Source organism: Lemur catta, chromosome X (genome assembly GCF_020740605.2).
Source record: "Lemur catta isolate mLemCat1 chromosome X, mLemCat1.pri, whole genome shotgun sequence".
Classification (NCBI taxonomy): Eukaryota; Metazoa; Chordata; class Mammalia; order Primates; family Lemuridae; genus Lemur; species Lemur catta.
Window position 1 is genome coordinate 32727355 of NC_059155.1, and position 25429 is coordinate 32752783.

Here is a 25429-nt window from a genome sequence, read left to right on the forward strand (position 1 = left end):
ACATCAACCAAAAACTCTACACATCCAGTAAAGCTATCCTTCAAAAATGAAAGCAAAATAAGCACATTCCCAGATAAATGAAGTCTCAGGGAATTCATCACTGGCAGAACTGATAAAGGACTTGTATCCAGGCTGTATAAAAGAGCTCTTACAATTCAATAATGAGAACACAAACCAATTAAATATAAGCAAAGTATTTGAATAGACATTTCCTCAAACAAGGTGTATGAATGTCCAATAGGCATATGATGTCCACTGTCAATGGAAATTAGGGAAATTACATTAAAATTAAAATTCAAATGAGACCACTGTATATCCACTAGAGTGACTGTAATAAAACATAGACAATAACAAGTATTTGCCAGGATGTGGTGAAACTGAAATCTCATGTATTGCTATTGAGAAAGTAAGATGGTACCGCCACTTTGGAAAATAATTTGGCTGTTTCTTAAAAGTTAGAAATACACCTACCATATAACCAGGCAATTCTACTTCTAGGTATAGATCTAAGTAAAATGAAAATATACTTTCTCACAAAGAGTTGGACAAAAATATTCATTGCAGCATTACTCATAACTGCAAAACTGGAAACAATTCAAATGTTCATATACTGATACAGGGATAAACCAAATGTGGCTTATTCATATAATGGAATATTATTTGCCCATAAAAAGGAATGAAGGCTGGGCACGGTGGCTCACACCTGTAATCCTAGCACTCTGGGAGGCCGAGGCAGGAGGATTGCTCGAGGTCAGGAGTTCGAGACCAGCCTGAGCAAGAGCAAGACCCCATCTCTACTAAAAAATAGAAAGAAATGATCTGGACAGCTAAAAATATATAGAAAAAATTAGCCAGCCATGGTGGCACATGCCTGTAGTCCCAGCTACTCGGGAGGCTGAGACAGGAGGATTGCTTGAGCCCAGGAGTTTGAGGTTGCTGTGAGCTAGGCTGACGCCACGGCACTCTAGCTCGGGTAAACAGAGCGAGACACTGTCTCAAAAAAAAAAAAAAAAAGGAATGAAATACCAATACATGATACCATATTCATAAACCTTAAAAACATTATACTGTGTCAAATAAGTTAGATTTAAAAGACCACATGTTGTATGGCTCCATTTATATGTAATGACCAGGAAAGGCAAAATTATAGACAGTGGTTCACTCAATGGTTGCCTGAAGCCAGGGGTTGAAATGGAAATTGACTGCAAACAGGCACAACAGAACTTTGTAGGGTAAAGAACATGTTCTAAAATTGGATTGTGATGATTGTTGCACATCTCTATAAATTTTCTAAAATCATTAAATTGTACAATTACAATTGGTAGCTTTTATACTGTGTAATTCATACCTCAATAAAGCTATTAAGTATATATGTGTGTGGGCTTATATATATTATATAACTTACAGATACTTTGTGTGCCAGTCACTGCGCTGTAAGTGCTTTCATGCATAATCTAATTCATTATTCACCAGTAACCCTCTAAGGTGAGTATCAACATCATTCCCTATTTACAGGTGAGGAAAACTGAAGCATATCAAGTTTATATCAATTGTCCCAACTACACAGGTGGAAGACCCAGTACTTAAGCCCAAGGCTCACCAGATCCCAATGTTTGGGCTATTAACTACTGTGCCATCCTACCTCTCTGAGGAGATGGTAAGAGAAATAAAAAAGCACTCAAGCAGTAGGTAAGGCCCAGCTAAGGTCAGAAAGCACTGCCAAGTAATGTACCCAACAAGCATCATTTTGTGACTTTTTCCACTAACACTTGGTACTTCAAGAGCAGAGAGACCATGCTGGGCATAGTATGAAGAATGACATAAGATTAAGGTGTTGAGGGATTTTAGGATAATGAGCCATCTGTTGAAATAGCTGATAATGGGGGCCCGGATACAGGAGAGCACATATCCATGATGAGGGGGTGGGGGAAGGTGGTGAAAAATTGGGGGGCTTCTATACTGGGTCAAAGGAAAGGGTATGAAGACCAGTGAGTCCTGAGAGCACCAAGAAGAGCAGATTCAGAAGGGGAGAAAGGAAGAGACTGATGTAGTCAAAAATGAATGTGGCCAGAGGTTGAGGTCTTAGGAGTAGAACCACATACAAAACCATAAGGTCAAATATGTGATTTTGCTAGTGGGCACATTAGTGGAGTAGAATGGAGCAGAAAAGTAGACCATCAAAGCTGGGAAAGTAGAGAAACTAAGACATTAGAAGGCTCAATAATGCGTAAGCAATAGGTGATGGGTGGAAAGAAAGACTATGATAGATAACACAAAGGTTTTTAATTTCTCCTCCATTACCTTAAAGAGTTCAGGTTCTTGTACCCAATCCTCCTGCTATTAAAGAGGACATACTGTTTTTTGGCCTAGAAAGTAATAACAACAGTTAGCATTTAGTGAGTACTTACTACGTGCCAGTCATTGGGCTGTGTGCTTTACATAGCTTGGTTCATGTAATCCCCAAGAGTATCCAATAAAGGCAGTACTATCTATCATTATCATTATTGCCACCATTATTACCATCATTATTCTCATGTTGCAGGAAGAAGAAACTGACACTTAGCGAGGGCAAGTAAGGTGCCAAGGCCACACAGCTATCAAGGGGAAGAACTGAAATTTGAATCCATGCAGTCTGACTCCAGGGCCATAGCTCCTAAGTGCTCAGGTTTATGAAAACTATGGAAATGTAAAAATGGGTGGGTATTGGTTTTAAATGTAGGCTTCCATGGCCAAAATTAGGATTCGTGCTGATTCCTTGTTGAACCATCAGAATGGCTTGGTGTGCTTAGAGAACCTTGAGCTCATATGTATCTATTACTTGTTTTTTTAACTCTGGAATTACCTCCAGGTGACTAATAATCAAATATTGATCAAGCTAATTTTGCAGTTACAGATACTGGAAATGCAGAGACCTGAATAAGTACTGACGAGCCTCACTTCCACTATGCTGCTGGCTGAGGCTGTTACATGTACAGCCCTAATGCCAATCACAAGGGCGGAGCAGGGAAGCTGAAGGTCACTGGCTTTTCAATCCAGGGAAATTGGGGAGTACTTCTGCCTGGGCTGTGGCCACAGCCATCAGGAAACTCATCTAAAGGGCCTAGTGGATTTATTTTTACCTAATTATAGCAATCAACTGGCATTTTCAAAGGGCTACAATTATGTAGTCAGCAGCCTGGGAACTCACAGCACCTGATACAAATAAGTTGAATATATTACTATATATTCTTCTTGATTAAAGCTTTGGTGAAAGGGAAGTTCCAGAACCATTTGAAGGAGTGCATGCTTCTGCTGGAGCAGTGGTTCTTAACCCACTTTGGTTCACAAGTCCAAGAATGTGACAAACAGTTCCAGATTCTTTCCTTGGAAAATGCACACAGACAGATACTTGAACAACTTTGTATATAATCTCAAGGAGGAGTATAAATCTTCTTGAAGCATATGCAAAGACTCCTGCTTAGAGTGTCAGCAATGTCAGGCTGAATTCAGCAAGTGGGGTAAAGGTGTTATCACCTAGTACATTTTCTCATCTAAATTTTTACCAAAATGTTAATTTAAAGAACAAAATACCAATTAGAACTTTGATTCATATTCAATATGATCTTTAAAAACAAAAGAACATTTTATCCTGTAATATCACTCAACAATGCTTCTGTTAAAAATGCTCAGTCAGGTTACAAGATTCTTGACTCCCTTTGTATTTCCTGCTACTCAAACTGTGGTCCCTGGAGCAGCAGCATCAGCAACACCTGGGACTTTGATAGAAACAGACTCCGGCCGGGCGCGGTGGCTCACGCCTGTAATCCTAGCACTCTGGGAGGCCGAAGCGGGAGGATTGCTCGAGGTCAGGAGTTCGAGACCAGCCTGAGCGAGACCCCTGAGCGAGACCCCCATCTCTACTAAAAATAGAAAGACATTATCTGGCCAACTAAAATATATATATAGAAAAAATTAGCCGGAAAATTAGCCGGGCATGGTGGCGCATGCCTGTAGTCCCAGCTACTGAGGAGGCTGAGGCAGTAGGATCGCTTAAGCCCAGGAGTTTGAGGTTACTGTGAGCTAGGCTGATGCCATGGCACTCACTCTAGCCCAGGCAACACAGCAAGACTCTGTCTCAAAAAAAAAAAAAGAAAGAAAGAAAGAAATAGACTCCCAGGCTGCAGTTTACAAGATTCCCAGGTGATATATATACAGTTGTCCCTCAGTATCCACAGGGTATTGGTTCCAGGACCCCCTGTGATACCAAACTCCACATATGCTCAAGTCCCTGATATAAAACAGCATCGTGTTTGCATATAACTTACATATACCCTCCATATACTTTCAATCACCTCTAGATTACCCATAGTACCTAATAGAATGCAAATACTATGTAAGTGGTTGTTAGACTGTACTGTTTTTTAAATTTGTATTAATTTATTTGTTATATTGCTATGTTTCATTGTTTTCATTAAATGAATATTTTAGATCCATGATTGGTTGAATCCATGGATGTGGAACCTGTGGCTATGGAGGGCCGACGACATACACATTGCATTTGAGAAGCACTGATGTACACAGTAGAGACAATAGAGCATAAAGAAGCAGTGAGATGTGGCAGAATGAGGATCTGGGCTCAGAGCCAAGCTCTGCCATTTGCTAGCACCTGACCTTGGGCACATCCTTCAACCTCTCTAAAGATGTTTTGCAACTGCAGCAGCACTTCAAACAGTTCTTATGCCTAACTTATATTAATAATAACCACTTGACAAATGGTACTATTAAGATTTTTACTCCATCTTAGCATTTGTCATGTGTCAGTGCTTAGTAAACTAAAAAAAAAAAAAAAAAACTTCCTATAGAGGTAAAGGGAGAGAAAGGAGAGGGAGCAGTGTGCAATTACTCTACATGGAGTGAGCGGCCCAGATGGCTCACAGGGCTTCTACATGCCAAGTTAGGGGTCTGAGGCTCTACTGACCATCTCTCAAATGTACGCCTCTGGGCACAAAGGGGAGGACTGAAGCAAAGGCTTGGGGGTATGATCTCAAATGCCAGGCAGATAACATTATTCATGAAGTCCAACACAGTTCTTCCCAGCTTGGGAGACACCCACCCAAGAGCTGGGTGGCAGTGGGGAAGGAGGAGGGTACATTGGGCCAAGATTGTCCGACTAAAGCCGAGAAAGACATGGGTGGAAAAGAGTGAAGATAGTGTTAACGCCTATCAACAGAGGGTTTCTATTTACTATAGGCTTATAGGTTTGCTGTGTTTCCTAACTATACAATTCTGAGCCTAATTTCCAAATGGTAAGGGACAAAGCCAGGCTGAGATCTTAGGCCTTTATCCTCCAAAGCCAGTGCTTTTCCCAGGAGCTTCATCCAGAACTCACCAATGACCTAGATTCTCTATTTAATGTTCTTGGGGCTCAATGTAAAGTGGGGCTGTTCAAATATACCTCCGGCACCCAGCAAACCAACACTGGAGTGCTTTTGAGGGAATCATAGGTGACACTATGAAGTTTATTTTGAGGCTATGGCATCACAATATAGTCACGATGGCTTTCAAATTTTTTTTTAAAAAACTATTTTTGTAACGTAAAAGATTATTAGGAAAGTCACGTACTTCATTTTAAAAGATGACACAGTTTCCAAAGGGATAGAATGTGAGGCTAAAAGGCAGGACATCCAGTTTCATGACAGAAGCAGAATGCTGCCAAGAAAACTAACTGACTGTGTATTTTTTAATTTCACCTCAAGTGCAGCCAACTTTATTTTAGCTATAAAACCAAAACCTCTTCTTCCTTCTTATCACTCGGTTCAAATTCTACCACCGATCCCTTGGGTTTCACTATTTCAATAAACTAAGAAATTAAAATTTTCCTCCTCTAACTCAATTACCTTTTACTATCACTTACATTTAATGCAGGGAGCATGCCACCAAGAAAAAAGTAACAATTGCATTACTTTATTTTAAAGTGTTTTCATTAATCTGACCACGTAGATAAAAGAAATTCTTATTTTATTAAATACAATGAATGGCTCCTCATTTTTCCAGCCTCATTAGGGAAAGCAGTGTTGCATTGTGATAACTGAAGGTGCTCCTCAACAAACTAAAATGACTTTTAAATTCTAAATATTTCCATGGAAATCATTCTAAAATGCCATATCTACTTCTCTGACTTCTATAAATTACAATGTGTAAAATGATAAAATATAATGATTAAAATTTAGATTTTTCAGTCATATATGTGTGTGTACATATAAAGTATATGTACATACACATACTTGAGTCTGTGCTTTACATGTGTCAGGCATTAGAAGAGGGCTTTATATACATTTTGTCTCAGGATCTTTAGGAATATCTATTACTGTACTAGCTTATGATAATATGATGTCCAATGATGATAGTGACATAGAAATAACTGTCTGGCAGCAGGCTGTACTTATTAGTTCATCCGTTTCCTCCCTTTGCTATCAACTGCACCTTCTGCCCCCTGACACTGGCCTGTGGGTTCTAATCATTGCCTCACATCTGGACTGAGAGTGACTGAATGCCTACAGTGTATAGTACATGACCTTGATGAAAACTATTTATACAACTCAGGTGCTTTTTCTTCTATAGGAGCAGCACTCTAATATTGTCACCTAGCAGATCCCCACACTAAATAATTGGAGGAATAACAAACATAAAGAGTTTGTTTGCCTTGAAGGAGGGGCAATGTTAAATTCAGCGTTTTATTCATATTCCAATGGACATTTTATGATTGAAATTTTGAGCAAGTTATAATATGAATATAGGGCTGCTATGTCATGGATAACTATAGAAGGATTGAAAGCACCATGTGACAAGGGCAGAAAGACCATATAACCAAATCCAAAGCAAGTGCTAATAATTCGAAGCATCAGAAGGATTTCAGCAAGATGTGGTCCATCAGGAAAGACTACCTGAAAGAGCTAAGTCTTCAGCTTTGAAGGAACATGAGATTTAAAGGCAGCAATGAGCAAGGTCTAAACAGGAGACAATGAGAAAGTACACCACATTGAGGTGGAAGGAAGCAACATGACAAAACTATAAGATGGAATTCTGCCAGAATGTGGAACATTTTGGAGATTGAGAGATACCTTTCTCAAGTAACATCCAGACTCTTCCTGAGCTGGGGTAGCCTAAAATAGATAATTACGGTTGGGCTGGGGGTGCAAAGGGTTCTGGCCAGTGGCAAACAATGCAGAGACTGATAGGGAAGAACAGAAAAACCCTAAGCTTTCTTAACAGCTCAGGTGGAGACCTAAGGGCAAAAGTACGGAGTATAGACCCCCAAAAGGCCTGGGTTCTGGTCCTAGCTTAGCCAATCACTATCTGTATAGCCTTTAAGTGTATAATTAAACCTCTCTGTATCTGAGTTTCCCAATCTATAAAATGGTGATAGTAATGGCACCTATCTCATAGGGTTCGTGTGAACATTTAGTGAAAGAATATATAGAGTACTTAGCACAGTTCAAGGCACATAATAAGCACTGGATAAATGGGGTAGCATTTACTATTCAGAGTTCAGGGATATAACCTGGGTTTCTAGACATGCAGAATAACAGGGAAGGCAATGCCAGGAATAGGGGACATGCAAGAAAATGTGCATATGAGAACTTTTGCTGTATGCGGATGTTCGCCACCTCCATCTGCCCTCTTCCATTTATAATCCTAGTAACGTATGTTTCAATTCTCACCACTTTGGACCCAGGGTGATTGGATTCATTGTATACTCAGACAAGTCACTTGATTTCTGTTATTTCTGCTACCAAATATCACCTTAACCATGATGTTTTTGATAAGGAAAATCCCCATCTATTATTTAACACAACAGCCACCTGAGACTCCCACCCCTCACAGAAGACCCACATTAACATATTACTAACTTAACACCTGGCACATTAACATATTATTAACCTAACACCTGACACATCAACATAACATTAAATTCATTACCTAGTATAGAAACTAACTTAACCTATTACCTGGCGGACATTGGTCACCTGAGACCCCTCCCCTTACATCACCCCACCTTAATGAAAATAGAAAAAATTGGGTAGACGGGGCTCAAAATTTAGTGGCGAGACCCCTCTGAGCCCGCCGGCGAATAAACGTTGATTCTCCGTCTCTCCGTGTGCCGCTCGGTCTGTCCTTGGGACCACTCACCGTAACACTTGCCGTGTCACATTTTGGTTCCCTGATCGGCAAAACCGACCGCGCTGGCTCCTTGAAGCCACCGGTTCGGGGACGGGCGCAGCGACAGAAGCGAACTGGCGCCAGCCGCCTTTTTGCGGAATATCTTCGCTCCTCGGGAGCTCCCGCCGGCCGCGGGGTCCCGAACTCGCCCGGACACGCCGGAGAGGACAAGTCAGATCAGGTCTGGAGGCATCGGACCAGGTAAGGTCCCCGGAACCGGAGTCAGACCCGTCACCCAGAAGCCAGAGAAATCACCAAACGAATTCTAAGAGCGCCTTTGTGAGGCCTACCGAGTCTACACACCCTTCGGCCCAGAGGCCGCCGAAAGTCAGCGGCTGGTGAATACTACATTGGTTAGGCAGTCCGATACTGACATCCGACGGAAACTGCAAAAACTGGATGGGTTTACAAAAATGAACACCACACAGCTGACAGAAATGGCCCAGAAGGTCTACGTTAATCGAGACCGGACACCCCCCCCCTCCCGAGAAAAAAAGACCAAAAAATAAAACAAAAAGCCACTCTCCTGGCCACTACCCTGACCCACTCAAAAAAACCTGGCCCACCACGGCAAGGAGGACCCAAGAGACGAGGGACCCTAAAGCCTGACCAGTGCACCCATTATAAGAAGTTTGGTCACTGGAAACATAAATGCCCCAACAAACAAAACCACCCACCACCAAACAAAAACCTGCCCAGGGGCTTCCAGCAGGAGCCCGAGACCCAGGACCTCATCGGTCTCACTGGGGTTGACTCAAAATAAGACCGACCGGGTTCCCTGACTCTTGGCCCCCGGGAACCTACGGTCTTAATGGAAGTGGGGGGCCGACCAATAAAGTTCATGGAGGACACTGAGACAGAACATTCGGTGGTAACAACCCCCGTGACTCCACTTACAAAGCGGAAAACCACCATTGTGGGAGCCACTGGAACTCGAGTAACTCGACCCTTCTGCCAATCCCGAATATGCCAGATGGGGGGGCCACCAGATAAGACAAGAATTCCTATACATACCAGACTACCCCGTGCCCCTCCTAGGTCGAAATCTCCTAAACAAACTGGAAGCCCAAATCACCTTCCACCCGGAAGGGACCGCGAGCCTCACGCTGGATACTCCAGAGACTCTCATAATGGCGGTCACCTTGCCTCAGAAATCGGAGTGGAAGCTATACGGTGAGGCCAAAGAACAGAACTCGCCTGACTTCCGGCAGGACTTTCCATTAATATAGACAGAGGATAACCCTCCCAGTCTTACACACCAACATACACCCCCGATAATCGAGATAAAACCGAGCGCCCAACCAACGGAGAGACGACAATATCCCATCCCCAAGGAGGCTCGAGAGAAAATTCAAAAACACATCAATAGACTTAAGCGGGAGGGGATTTGGGTGGAGGGCCAATCCCCATGGAACACTCCCCTCCTGCCAGTCAAAAAGCCCAACGGAGGTAGATACCAGCCCGTCGAAGACCTACGACTAATCAATGAGGCCACAGTGACTCTCCACCCAGTGGTACCAAACCCATACACCCTCCTAGGCCTCATTCCTCCTGATGCTGCCTGGTTCTCCTGCCTGGACTTTCTTCTACATGCGGCTCGCTCCAAAGAGTCGGCCCCTGTTCACCTTTGAGGGGGAAGATCCTCAGACTAGGGAAAAGAAAAAAAAAAAACACAGCTCACCTGGACACAACTACCACAGAGATTTTAAAATTCACCACCTCTGCTCGGGGAGGCTCTAGCCACTGACCTCATCTCCTTTCCGTGAGAAAAAACCCACTACACACTTCTGCAGTGCGTCGATGACCTCCTTATATCGAGCCCAGCCAGGGAAGACCGTTGACGGGGAACCCGGTACCTACTGCAACTGATCACTGACAAAGGATACAAAGTCTCCTAAAAAAAGACACACATCTACAGAAAACAGATAAAGTACCTCGGTTTCCACGTCACTCAGGGGCGCGGGACACTGGGACATAAACGTAAACACACCATCTGTACAATTCCCAGGCCGACCGGATTGAGACAACTCAGGAAATTCCTCAGCACAGCAGGATTCTGCCGCATCTAGATCCCAGCTTTCTCCCTGAAGGCCAAGCCTCTATATGAGGCCCTACACGCGGGCCCAGAAACAAAGAATTAAAATGGGCCAAAAGTCAGAAAAAGACTTTCCAAAAAATAAAAATCTTACTTAAAAAAATCATCACACTGGCCGGGCACGGTGTCTCACGCCTGTAATCCTAGCACTCTGGGAGGCCGAGGCGGGTGGATCGCTCAAGGTCAGGAGTTCGAGACCAGCCTGAGCAAGAGTGAGACCTCGTCTCTACCAAAAATAGAAAGAAATGATTTGGACACCTAAAAATCTATATAGAAAGAAATTAGCCGGGCATGGTGGCGCATGCCTGTAGTCCCAGCTACTCGGGAGGCTGAGGCAGGAGGATCCCTTAAGCCCAGGAGTTTGAGGTTGCTGTGAGCTAGGCTGATGCCACGGCACTCACTCTAGCCTGGGCGACAAAGCGAGACTCTGTCTCAAAAAAAAAAAAAATCATCACACTAAGACTAGCAGACCTCACCAAAGACTTTAACCTGTTTGTACATGAGAGAAAAAACAAATAGCTCTGGGGGGTTTGACTCAAACTGTAGGCCCCTGGCAGAGACCAGTGACTTACTTGTCAAAACAATTAAATCCGATAGCGGCAGGATGGCCACCTTGCCTCCACACACTAGTGGCCACAGTCCTACTAATCAAAAAAGCAGACAAACTCAAACTGGGACAAAACCTCCGTGTGCGAGTCCCTCATACAGTGATATGTCTAATAAACATCTCAGGACACCGGTGGCTCTCAAACAACTGGTTAACACAATATCAAAGACTGCTGTACAAAAATCCACGGGTCATGCTAAAAACTGTGCGGACCCTGAATCCCGCCACTCTCCTACCCACTGAGCCAGGGCCCCCAGACCATGACTACACCGAGCCAGTAGAGAAAGTCTATGCCAGCTGGCCAGATCTAAAAATAGTCCTCTACTGGCACCAGACTTAAAACTCTACACGGATGGCAGTAATTTTATCCAAAATGGGAAACGACTGGCGGGCTTCACTGTCACCACAGTAAATAAAGTCATCATGTCAGCCCCTTTGCCCCCAAAATAGTCAACACAAAGGGCAAAACTATGGGCCCTCATCCAAGCCCTCAGACATGCCTGAGATAAAAAGACAAACATGGCCGGGCGCGGTGGCTCACGCCTGTAATCCTAGCACTCTGGGAGGCCGAGGAGGGAGGATTGTTTGAGCTCAGGAGTTCGAGACCAGCCTGAGCAAGAGTGAGACCCTGTCTCTTTAGCTGGACAACTAAAAATATATAGAAAACATTAGCCAGGCATGGTGCACATGCCTGTAGTCCCAGCTACTGGGGAGGCTGAGGCAGAAGGATCGCTTGAGCCCAGGAGTTTGAGGTTGCTGTGAGCTAGGCTGATGCCACAGCACTCTAGCAAGGGGCAACAGAGACACTGTCTCAAAAAAAAAAAAAAAATAAGATAAACGTATACACAGACTCTAAATATACCTTTGCCACAATACATAACCACGAGACAATATACAGGGAAAAAAGACTACTAATTACAGACAAAAAAAAAATCAAAAATAGAGATAAAATTCTAACTGCTAGAGACAGTTTGAGAGCCAAAAAAAATTAGTCATCCACTGTCAAAGACACCAAAAAGACACAGATCCAATTGTCACTGGCAATCGCCTGACAGACCAAACAGCCAAAAATACAGCCACCCGAAAACATTCAGAAGACAACACTACAACCCGATGCCAAATCTTATTGACACCTGAGTGGCCTAAAAAACCAAAATATACTCCAAAAAAAAAAAAAAAACAGTAGGCAGAACAGGAGAAGGCCAAAAAAGATGCAGACAGGTGGTGAAACCTACAAAACCATAAGGTCTTTATCCCCAATAAATTAACATACTCTATTGTCTCCGGCTATCACAACCTGACTCACTTAAAAAAAAACAGCCCTCACATAACTACTCGCCCAATACTACTACATGGCCAAACTTCCATCCATTGAGACAACAGTCAACACCCGCTAAAAGACCTGCGCTAAAAACAGTACAACGATCAGGCCGAGACCCACCCCCAAAATTCAATACATCGGAACCTCTCCATTCGAAAATATAAAAGTTAATTTCACAGAAATAAAACCATGTCGAGACTATAAATACCTGCTGATAATAATTTACACCTTCTCCGACTGGGTCAAGACAATCCCTACCCAGACCAAAAAGACTAAAAAAGTGACAAAATTTCTATTAAAAAAAATCATCCCCCGATATGGCCTACCACTCTCATTTGACAGTGACAACGGACCAAACTTCACTGCGGAGGTCATACAAACCCTCACACCAAGACACTAAAAATCAAATAAAAACTACATACAACCTACAGGCCACAGAGCTCAGAGAAAATAAAACACATAAACCAGACCCTCAAGACCACTCTAACAAAGCTATGTCAAAAAACACAATTACCCTGGACAGACATGCTAAGTATAGCCCTATTCAAAGTCAGGTACACACCAGGGCCCACAAAATATTCACCCTTTAAAATCCTGTTCAATAGACCTCCCCCACTCATCAAGCGATTAAGGGGAAACAGCAGACAACTAAAAAAATTAAATATAAACACACACCTCCAAGCCTTAACCAAAACTATATGCCATATCCACCACACCGTCCTAAAAAAAAACCCAATCTCCCTGGGTCTCCCTGTCCACCCCCATCAACCTGGAGATCTAATCTGGATAAAAGACAAAAAAAAATACCCCTAAAGCCCACCTAAAAAAGTCCCCATACTATAATACTAATTACTCCCACTACTATTAAAATTACAGATTATCACTCCATAAATCCACCACACCCGGGTAAAAAAGAGCAAACCAGACAACAAAACTGATCTCTAAACTACATATCGAGACCAGCGGAACCCACTAAAAATACAGCTTAACCCTCTGCCAACAAAGACAGCCACACCCAGGACTAAACAGAAATAAATGAAACCACTGGCCCTGGCCCTCATTAGAATTATAATAACTTTACTAAAAATTAGACTCTTCTCAATAACTCCAAAAAATTAGACTATACTTCAAAAGACATCTCTAACTGTGATATTTTGACTCATTATAAAATATCTACTCCTACTTCAGTCCCTCCCCTCCCCTCCTACTTAGGACACTCACCCTAACGACTATAACAAAAAAACCCTGCCCTAAGACTTATTATACTAAAACTTAAATTCCCTCCACTAACAAAATTACTCAAAACTTCTAAACCACGGGAGATTTCACAGTCAACACCTGCATGCCAAAGACATATTATATATAAGAAGACTCAGATGTGCCACAGTAAAAAAAAAAAAAAAATTAGACTGACACCTTTACAAATAATACTCAAACCTATATAGCCAAGAGACAAACCAACTTGTTGGACTTACTACACCCACTAAAACATGTCTAATAAAAAAAAAAATCCAAAAACAAACTAAAATCCAACAAGTCAAAGATACAAAGACTCAACTAATTAAAATAACCTCAATAACAAAGTCAACTTATAAAAAGGCAGATCTTACAAACATACAAAAGATCACTAAACCCCTAAAAACCTCTCCCCTAATAACTCAGTTCCTCACTATGACCCTCCAGGCCCTACCCAACTATACTTCAAGTTGAGTCTATTTACCCCTCCAGAAACAAGTCTATATTAAAGTCCCTGCGCCTCCAAACTAAAACCCCAATACCTTAAACCCAGACCCAAACAAAACATCCCTGATGGGCCCAATAACATACAATGTCCGTTTAGCTATAACTTCCCACATACATATCACTTACATTACTAACACGAAAAAAAATAAAATATTAAAATTCATACTGGGTAAACTCTACACAAATAACCAAACCTTACCCAGTAATGCCACTGCCACCTACTCCCAAGATGACATATTCTTTCTTTAGAGACATTGCCTACCTCTGCCTCCCAAAAAACTAGACTGGGACCTACACCCAGGTGTTCCTCACCCCAGATGTTTCTATCTTTAAAACCCAACAACTAATAAAACCCAACAACTAAAAACTCTACTACCTCCCACCCAAACACCCGGAAAAGGCAGGCCTTACTAACATCAGTCCTCATAACGAGAAAAATTACTACTAAAATAAGAACAAAAATAAAAGACATAAAAACATCCCTAAATATCTACCACAAATTATCCCAAAAACTAAATAAAGACATAAAACAAATAACAAATTCCCTACTGTCCCTCCAGAGTCAACTAAATTCACTAACAGTGACCTTACAGAACAGACGTGCCTTAGACCTACTCACTGCTAAAAAGAGAGGGACCTATATATTCCTAAGAGAAAAATACTATTACTGTATAAACCAGACAAAAATAATAACCACAAAAATCAAAAAACTAAAAAAAAAAAAAATCCAAAAAAAAACCAAAAAATTAAAACAAACCTGGGGTTTCAGCTTAAGACAATAGACTTCATAACTACTATCTGACTGGGCTGCTAATAACTATTCTTCTCCTTGTCACTATAGGCCCCTAACATACTCCACACAGTTATAAAATTTATAAAAACAACTATAACCCAGAAAACAACAACTCACATAATGACCTTAGGAGACTATCACCCACTAAAAAATGATGCCCTATAATAAACATATAAGGACATCAAAGGGGGGAATGATAAGGAAAATCCCCATCTATTACTTAACACAACAGCCACCTGAGACCCCCACCCCTCACGGAAGACACACATTAACATATTACTAACCTAACACCTGGCACATCAACATAACACTAAACTTACTACCTGGTACAGAAACTAACCTAACCTATTACCTGGTGAACATTAGTCACCTGAGACCTCTCCCTTCCCCCCAACTTAATAAAAATGGAAAAAATTGGGTAGACGGGGCTCAAAATTTAGTGACAAGACCCTCTCTGAATGCACCGGCAAATAAACCTTGATTCTGACTCTCCGTGTGGCACTCGGTTTGTCCTCGGGACCACTCACTGTAACACTTACTATAACATTTTTAGTTTGAGTGCCTTAGTGCTCTAAATGGCTTAACATTTTCATAATTTTCATAAAAATAAAATGTTGAAGAAATAGTTAAGAAAATAAAATGTTTTCTAGGTACTTCTACTAACTACTAGGTTGGAAAAAAGGTGTTCTTTTTATGTGCTCTCCTTACCAACTTGGGGTAAATATATATAAGCTGTTCTGCATTTTAAAAAGCTGAAGAACGAGCCAAACAGTGTAAATTAAGTGTGACATCTCAAATATGTATTAACAACTTCTGCTTCCAACCATGATGGAATAAAAGGAATGAGATTAAACAACTACAAAACTTCACAAAATGTATGAAAAATGGTTTTCAGACATTAGACAATGGGAATAAATGGAGCACCCCTAAAACTGCACTAGCTTACTGTCTGGAGAGGGTTTCCATGCTTCAGTGCAAGGAGGGGGAATCCAAACAGAGGCAAGTGATTCCTCTGTCTTGAGAAGACAGATTGGGCTATAGGGAGGCCAAAGAAGTTTTTGGGGGAAAAGTACCAGAGAGAAGAAAGCTGCATAGGAGAAAGCTCCAGAGGTCTTCAGATGGATTCCCTCATGTGTTGGGCTGAGTACTGATCTGCACATGTGTGGGAGGAAACTACCCCAGACCAAGGAAAGAACTGTTAAAAAGAAAAAGAAAAAAAAGGCAGGAAGACCAATCCCTAGAAGCTCACAAAGGGACAGGACTAGTTTGTGTTCCCACCAGCAAAGTGGAAATATATTGTAATACATGAGGCATTAAGTAGAGCTCAAGAGTGTATTGTCTGAGTAGTGAAATAAAATTAGTCCTAGGCAAAGGCTACACTCATGCTACCATAATAAAGCATAAAATCAAGCCTCAAAAGGATAAAGCTCATTCCACTTAACGGCTTCCCAGTTCAAAGTTCAATAATAGTTCAAGGAATACAATAAAATACAGCACCCAATAATATAAAATTTATAATGTCCACATACAATCAAAAATCAGACATGCAAAGAATCAGAGAGATACAACTCTTAAGGAGAAAATTCAATCCACAGAAACAAACTCAGATGACACAAATTACAGACTTAGCATATAAGAGCACTAAAATGACCATTATAAATCTACTCCATTTAATGAGGAAGCCAGAGGAAAGATTGGCCATGTTAGGTAGAAATATGGAGGATATAGGAAAGACCCAAATCAAACATCTAGAGATGAAAAATATAATATCTGAAATGAAAAATATATAGGCTGGGATTTCTAGTATACTAGATGCTGCAGAAAAAAAAGATGAGTGAACTTGAAGACATAGCAATAGAAACTATCTAAAGTGAAATACAAGGGCCGGGCGCGGTGGCTCACGCCTGTAATCCTAGCACTCTGGGAGGCCGAGGCGGGTGGATTGCTCAAGGTCAGGAGTTTGAGACCAGCCTCAGTAAGAGCGAGACCCCATCTCTACTAAAAATAGAAAGAAATTATATGGACAACTAAAATATATATATAGAAAAAATTAGCAGGGCATGGTGGCACATGCCTGTAGTCCCAGCTACTCGGGAGGCTGAGGCAGGAGGATCGCTTAAGCCCAGGAGTTTGAGGTTGCTGTGAGCTAGGCTGACGCCACGGCACTCACTCTAGCCCGGGCAACAGAGCGAGACTCTGTCTCAAAAAAAAAAAAAGTGAAATACAGAGACAAAAGTCAGGGGAAAGAAAAGAACAGAGCATCAATTAGCTATGGGAAAATACCAAGGGGACTAATGAAGTTCTAGAATACTTGAATAAATAAGGACCAAATTTTACAAATTTTATGAAAATTATAAATGCACAAGTCTAAAAATTTCAATGGGCCCTAAGCAGAAAAATAAATGGAGAAAACCACACCATGGAACATCATAATCTAAGTATTAAAAAATGAGAAAGTTGTTCAAAAGAACAAAGATAAGGCTGGGCATGGTGGCTCATGCCTTTAATCCTATCACTTTGAGAGGCCAAGACAGTAAGATTCCTTGAGGCCAGGAGTTCAAGACTAGCCTGACCAAGAGTGAGACACCCATCTCTACAAAAAAAAAAAAAAAAAATAGGAAAATTAGCTGGGCATAGTAACATGCAGCTGTAGTCCCAGCTACTCAGGAGGCTGAGGCAGGAGGATCGCTTGAGCCCAGGACTCTGAGGTTGCAGTGAGGTTGCAGTGAGTTATGATGACACCACTGCACCCTAGTCTGGGTGACAGAGTGAGACCCTGTCTCAAACAGAAAAAATGAACAAAGATAAAAATGACAGTCTACTTCTCATCAGAATCTATGCAAGCCAAAACAATGATGTGACATCTTTGAAGTGCTGAAATAAAAATCCGACATCTTATAATTCTATTCCCAGAGAAAAGTCTTTCAATAATGAGGTGAAATAAAGGAGTAGTCTGAGAGAATTCATTGCAAGAAGGCTGGCTATTTTTGGACCAGTTATTGTTGGTACAAAGAAATGCTATTGATTTTTATCAATCGCTGCATTTTCTTATTGGTTTTTATCATTTTTCTGTCTATTACATTTTTTCTGCATATAATCAGATCAACTGTAATAATGATAGTTTTGCATCTTCCCTTTCAATCCTTACGCTCACTTCTTTTTCTCTTGTTAAGTGAGAATTCATTGCAAGAAGACTATCACTATAAGAAATAATAAAGTTCTTTCAGCAGAAGGAAAATGATACCAGATGGAATGCTAGAACTATAAAAAGGAATGAAGACCACCGCAAATGATAAATATGTTAGTAAATATTAAATATCTGTTTCTCATTTTTAAAATCTCTTTAAAAGATAACTTTAAGAAGAAAATAAATATTATACTGTACTATGTGAGGAAAAATTATGAAAAAATAGCACAAAGGCTAGGAGAAAGAAAATTAAAATATATTTTTATAAGGTCTTCACACTGCATGGGAAATGGTATATTATTATTTCAAGGTGAAATGTTAAAAGTTAGAAAGATATTATGATAGGCAGCCTCCAAGATGGCTTGTAAGGATCCACACCTTCTGTTATTCGTGCCTTTGTGTAATGCCCTCCCTTTGAGTGTATGTTGAATATAAAGACTCACTTCTAACAAATAAAATAAAGCAAAAGTACTGGGATGTAACTTCCAAGATTATGGTACAAAAAAAAAAAAAAGACTCCTGCTCCTCTCTTGTTCACCCTCTCTTGTTATCTCCCACTTACTCTGATGAAAGCAGCTGCCATGTGGTAAACCGCCCTTGTAGAGTTCCATGGGGCAAGGAACTGAGGGGGGCTTCTGGCCAACAGTCCATGAGGAACTGAGGGCCTCAGTCCAACAAACTAGAAGAAACTGAATCCTGCCAACAGTCACAGAAGTGAACTTGGAAGTGTATCTTCCCTCAGTCAAGCTTTCAGATGAGACGGCTGCAGCCCCAGCCAACAGGTTGATTGCAGCCTTGTGAGAACTCTTGAGCCAGAGAACTGAGCTAAGCCATGTCTGAACCCCAACTCTCATAAAGTGCAAGATTATAAATGTTTGTGGTGTTAAGCCACCAAATTTGGGGGTAAGTTGTTATGCAACAATGCATGACAAATATAGTTACATTGGACATACCAGAATAACCACTAGAAGAAAAATACAAAATAAAGAGTATTACTAATGAGCCTATATAGATAAAATGGAATCTTAAAAATGCTCGGGTATTCCAAAGCAAGAAAAGACTTAAAAAGAGGCCTGGTGGCTCACGCCTGTAATCCTAGCACTCTGGGAGACCGAGGTGGGAGGATCGCTCGAGGTCAGGAGTTCGAGACCAGCCTGAACAAGAGTGAGACCCCGTCTCCACTAAAAATAGAAAGAAATTAGCCAGACAACTAAAATTATATAGAAAAAATTAGCCGGGCATGGTGGCGCATGCCTGTAGTCCCAGCCACTCCAGAGGCTGAGGCAGGAGGATCCCTTGAGCCCAGGAGTTTGAGGTTGCTGTGAGCTAGGCTGACGCCACAGCACTCTAGCCCGGGCAACAGAGTGAGACTCTATTTCAAAAAAAAAAAAAAAAAAAGTTAAAAAGGACCAAACATTTATTGAGCATCAACCATAATAAAGGCAGGGAGTCGGGTGCTAAGAATATAAAGTCCCTGCCTGGACTTAAAAAATTTCACACTCGTAGTCAGGGGCAGGGATTTAGTTAGAAAAGTACACAGAGGAAAACAAGTCTAAGCATGGTACGCACACATCCTATGCCTTGTTGGTTTCAGGGCAGAACAGTCTCTCAAGTACAGAAGCAGATTTGAGATGGGCCCTGAAGAATGGCAAAATTTTCAGCACACAGAGATGTGGGAGAAAGGTAAAATATTCCAAGCAGAGAGTACACAGAACAAAAGGCTGAGTCGAGAAAGCTAAAGGGATATGTTGAAGGAAAAAGTCAGAGGCAAGAAGGCCAGAGAGTTTACAAGAGACCCAGAATCCTGCTCTGTAACAGAGATCTAAAGAGAGGGTGGTATAAAGGAGAATGAGACTATAAGATTAAATGCTACTGAAGGAGCAAGGAGAGCACTGAAAAACAGGCCACTGGAAATGACTGAGGGACAAGCACAGCCTAATGCAAGAATGGTATCAATTTGCACACGTCCCTACTACCAGACCAGTTAACAGATATCACTAATTAATGACAGCACTGAGACTGCACATGGCCTCGGCTTCTTTCTCAACACTGATAAGGAAAACCCCCATCTATTACTTAGCACAGCAGCCAAAGACCCACAATAGCATAATACTAACCTAACACCTGGCACTTTAGCATATTACTAACCTAACACCTGGCACATCAGCATAACACTAAACCTATTACCTGGTGCAGAAACTAACCTAACCTATTACCTGGCGGGCATTAGACACCTGAGACCCCTCCCCTTGGATCACCCCAACTTAATAAATGTGGGAAAAGTTGGGTAGATGGGGCTCAGAATTTGGTGGCGAGATCCCCTCTGAGCCCGCCAGGGAACAAACCTTGGTTCTCTGACTCTCCGTGTGCCGCTCCATTTGTCCTCCACTCTCCGTGTGAGGCTCCATTTGTCCTCGTGACCACTCGCTGTAACACTTGCTGTAACAACACAATGTTTCAGGCAGCTACTACCAAAACATCAGAATTGGCACAGTAGATGAAATGCATTTGTCACCTCTGGCCTGATAATTTAAGAAGTCTGGTCCATGGGGGATAAAGGATGTAAAGAGCTTATTTTGCCATCCATTAAGGAGGCTCCTTATATGTAGGGTGAAAAGCAAGGAAAACCCTGCTCTAACTAAGAAGTTTGTAGTCTTTCCAAAATCATGAATATCTTATTGGGATAAAATGGATCAGCCTTCAAGAAGGAAGTCTACAACTTCCAAAGCAGCAGGACCACCTAAATTCATCCTGATAATCGATAGGTTAAAAAGAGGGAGAACTGACTTCCTCAACCTCATAACACCTAGGAAAAACCCACAGCTAACAACATACTTAATGGTGAAAGACTAAATACTTCCCCGTGAGATTAGAAACAAAATAAGGATGTTCGTTTTAGCCACTTTTATTCAACATTGTACTGGAAGTTTTAGGAAGGGCAATTAGGCAAGATAATGAAATAAAAGGCACCCCAATTGGAAACAAAGAAGTAAAACTATTTGCAGATAACATGATATTGTATATAGAAAATCTTAAGGAATATACTAAAAATTTATTAGAACTAATAAACAAGTTCATTGAGGTTGCAGGATACATGATCATTATACAAAAACCATTTGTATTTCTATATAGTAGCAATGAGCAAATCAAAAATGAAATTAAGGAATTCATTCCATTTATAATAGCATGACCAAAAATAAAATACTTAGGAATAAATTTAATAAAAGGAGTACAAAATTTATACTCTGAAAACTAAAATACATTGTAGAAAGAAATTAAAGAGGACCTAAATTAATCGGAAGACATCCCCTGTTCACGAATTAGAAGACTTAATATTGTTAAGATGACAATACTCCCTAAATTGATCTACAGATTCAATGTAATCCCTATTAAAATCTTAGCTTTCTTTGCAGAAATCAGTGAGTTGATCCAAAAATTCATACGAAAAAATAAGAGAACGAGGATATCTAAGACAATCATGAAGAGGAACAAAGCTAGAAGACTTACTTCTCAATTTGAAAACATTAATCAAGACAAAAAGATACTGGCATAAGGACAGACATACAGATCAATAGAACTGAGAGTCCAGAAGTAAAGTCACATTTACAGTCAATTATTTTTCACAAGGGTGCTAAAACAGCAGGGCAAAATTCAATGGAAAAATAGCACATTTTTTACATCATAATATCAATTTCTATTAGGTAGGATTTGTGACAATTATTTTGCAGTATAAAAATATGACTGTTTTCATGCTAATATTTCAAAACCTACAATACATGTTTTCTTAAAAGATACTCAAAAAAGTATTTTTATCACAATTCTACCTGCTTTTTAAAAATTACTGTATATTTTATGTCATAGTGATTGATACATTCATTTTATAAATTAGACATAGCATACAATGTTTTCATCCATATGTACAAATTAAAGATTGTGCAGCAAGCACCCATGTTGTCATGGCCCAAGTGTAACTACAGGACACTGGTCACTGCCCTGAAGCCATCAGGTCCCTCCAGCCAGTAACATCCCCTCACTCACCCAGAGGCCTTCACTTCTTCACTTCTGTGGTCATTATCCCCTTCTTGCTGTAGATTCACCACCTAATATACTTTAGTTTCTCCTGTTCATGATCTTCATATAAATGGAGTCAAACTTTATATATTTTGTGATTTGGCCTTCTCAGTTAATATCAAGGCTAATAATCTCAGTTAGCCTTGTATGTTGCTTGAGCTTATTATTCATCTTCACTGTTGTTTAGCATTCCATTGTATTAATATGAATATACCACAAATTGTCCAGTCTCATTGATAAACATTTTCTAAATTTTATTATTACAAACTATGAATATTCTTGTGTGTCTCAGTGCAATATCTAAGGTCTATAGCTGAGAGGGTCATTGCTGGGGCATAAGACTATGCATCGCTTCAACTTTATTAGATAATACCATACTGTTTTCCAACCTGCTTGTACCAACTTACAGTCCCACAGAAGTGGGTAAGACTCCATTCCCACAGTATCAAGGCTTGGTGCATCGGACATTTTTATTCTTGCCAATCTTATGTTATAATGGTATCTCAATGTGATTTTAATTTGCATTTTTGATTACTAATGAGGCTGAATACATTTTTGTTTATTGCCCATTTAGATTTCTCCTTTTGCATAGTATTTAATGGTATTTCCCATATTTTTTCTTTTTTTCCCAGCTATAGTTATCTATGTATTCTGGATATTCAATACCGTGTTATGTTTTTGCATATATCTTCTTCCATTTTATGGCTTGTCTTGTCATTATCCTTATGATATTGTTTGATGAACAAAATTATTTCACTTCAATGAAGTTGAATGTATGAACTTTTCCTTTACAATTGCTTTTATGGCTTAAGAAGTTATTTTCTACCCTGAGGTCATGGAGACACTCTCCAATATTATCTTCAAAGGGCTTTTTAGTTTTGCTTTTCACATTGAGGTTTTCAATAAATCTGTGAAATTTTCTGTGTGTGATAAGGTAGTAATTTGCTATCAAATTGTTCTACCATCTTTATTGAAAAGTTTCTCCTTTAACCACAGATCTGCAATTCCTCCTGAGGTATGTCAAAATCCATGAATTCCTTTTTTTTTTTTTTTTTTTTTTTTTTTGAGACAGAGTCTCACTTTGTTGCCCGGGCTAGAGTGAGTGCCGTGGCATCAGCCTAGCTCACAGCAACCTCGGACTCCTGGGCTTAAGCGATCCTACTGCCTCAGCCTCCCGAGTAGCCGGGACTACAGGCATGAGCCACCATGCCCGGCTAATTTTTTTGTTTATATATTTTTAGTTGGCCAGATAATTTCTTTCTATTTTTTAGTAGAGACGGGGTCTCACTCTTGCTCAGGCTAGTCTCGAACTCCTGACCTCGAGCGATCCACCCGCCTCGGCCTCCCAGAGCTAGGATTACAGGCGTGAGCCACCGCGCCCGGCCCCATGAATTCCTAAATCTGTTTCTCAAATTCTGTTACATTGGTCTAAACAACTACTCTAGCACCAATACAAAGTCTTATTTATTATAGCTTGAGATTTGGAAAGGCAAGTATGCTCATTTTTTGTTTTATTTTGTTGTTGTTGTTTTGTGTCTCTTTTTAGCTTTTTCCATTACCCTATAAGTTTAAGAATCAGCTTAACAAATCCCTCAAAGAATAGTTGGGGTTTTGATTGTGATTACATTGGATCTGTGGATTAATTTGGGGAGAATTACCTGTTTCGTAATATCAAGTCCACTAGTCTACAGAGGCAGTTTATCTATTTACTTAGGTAGGTCATCTTTAATGTTTCACAATAAAAGTTTATAAACTACAGACAGGTCTTATATAGCTTTGGTTAGATTTTTCCTAAGAACTTAATTGCTTTTGATGCCATTGCAAATGCCATCTTTTTCTAAATTGTTTGTATGTAGAAATACAATTGATTTTTGTACCAAATTTATATCCAACAACTTCTTAACTATTATTAATTCTAAACCTTTATTGTAGATTCATATGGATTTTCTATTTGTACAATCATATATATACAACATAATAGTTTTGGGTTTTTGCTCAATTCTTATGTCTTTTTTTGCTTTCCTATGCTATTTAGATTTGCACTAAATTATTAAAGAGGGACTAACTGTAAGCATCTTTGTCCTGTCCCTTTCTGAAATGTCCTCTGATAACTCCCTAAATTTAGCAGCCAAACCAGGACCTAGAATTTCTGAGCAACAGACACAGCTGTGACATAACTGTGCCACTCTTCCCTAGCTACTGAGCCTTCTGCTTTACCCATAATATAATCCATTAACTCTCCACAAGATGCCTCTGCTATGATAAAATACTCTGGCCAGTGGGCAAGGTATTGTAAATATAAAAAAAAGGAATCCCATAAATTTCTGTAACTGGATCCAAGTTATTGCTGTTGAAACTAAACAGGTCATCACAGATGAAATCTCAGAGCATGGTCATCTCACCACCATCACTGAGGCCTACTTTCCACAACCTTGCATCTGCCCCACTGGAAGTCATGCCATGCATGACTGATATGGGGCATGGAGGGAACTGCCAACAGTAGTTTTTTCAGCAAATGGTTCTGGGTCAAGTCAATATCCACATGCAAAAGGACAAAGTTGGACTCCTACTTCACACCATATACAAAAAATTAACTCAAAATGGGTCAAAGACAAAAATGTAAGAGCTAAAACAATAAAACTCTTAGAAGAAAACATAGCTGTATATCTTCACGACTTTGGTGGCTTCATAGCTATGATGCTCAAAACACAAACAACAAAAGAAAAAAATACATAAAGTGGTCATCAAAATTTTAAAATTTTATGCTTCAATGAACACCATCAAGAAAGTGTAAGGAAACTCACAGAATGGGGGGAAATTTTTACAGATCCTGTTATTGACAAGAGATTTTTTTCTGGAATATAAAAAGAATGATTATAACTTTTTATAACTTAAAGGGCAAGTAATCCAATTTAAAAACAGGCAAAGAATTTGAATAGATATTTCTTCAAAGAAAATATACAAATAGCCAACAAGTAGATGAAAACATGATCAATATAGCTAGTCATCAGAAAAATGCAAATCAAAACTTCAATGAGCTACCACTTCACACACCTACTAAGATGGCTATGATGAAAAAGATCCATAACAAGTTTTGGAAAGAATGTGGAAAAACTGAAGCCCTCATACATTGCTGGTGGAAATGTAAAATGGTGCAGCCACTTTGGAAAACAGCCTGGCAGTCCCTTGAAGAGTTAAATATAGAGTTACCATATGACCTAGAAATTCCACTCCAAGAAATGAAAACATATGTCTGCACCAAGAGTTGTACACAAAGTTCACAGCAGCATTATTCATAATAGTCAAAAACTAGGAACAATCCACATGTCCATCAACCGATGAATGGATAAACAAAATGTGGTATATTCTTTCAATGAAATATTATTCTGCAATAAAATGAAATGAAGTACTAA

General features: G+C 40.2%; 1 long non-coding RNA gene and 1 pseudogene across 1 annotated transcript in view; both read right to left on the reverse strand.

Moving 5' to 3' along the window:
- Positions 1–25429, reverse strand: part of LOC123628702 — a 187426-nt gene that overhangs the window by 151825 nt on the left and 10172 nt on the right. The gene's annotated exons all lie outside the window — the stretch shown is intronic.
- LOC123628701 lies at positions 24047–24413 on the reverse strand (annotated as a pseudogene).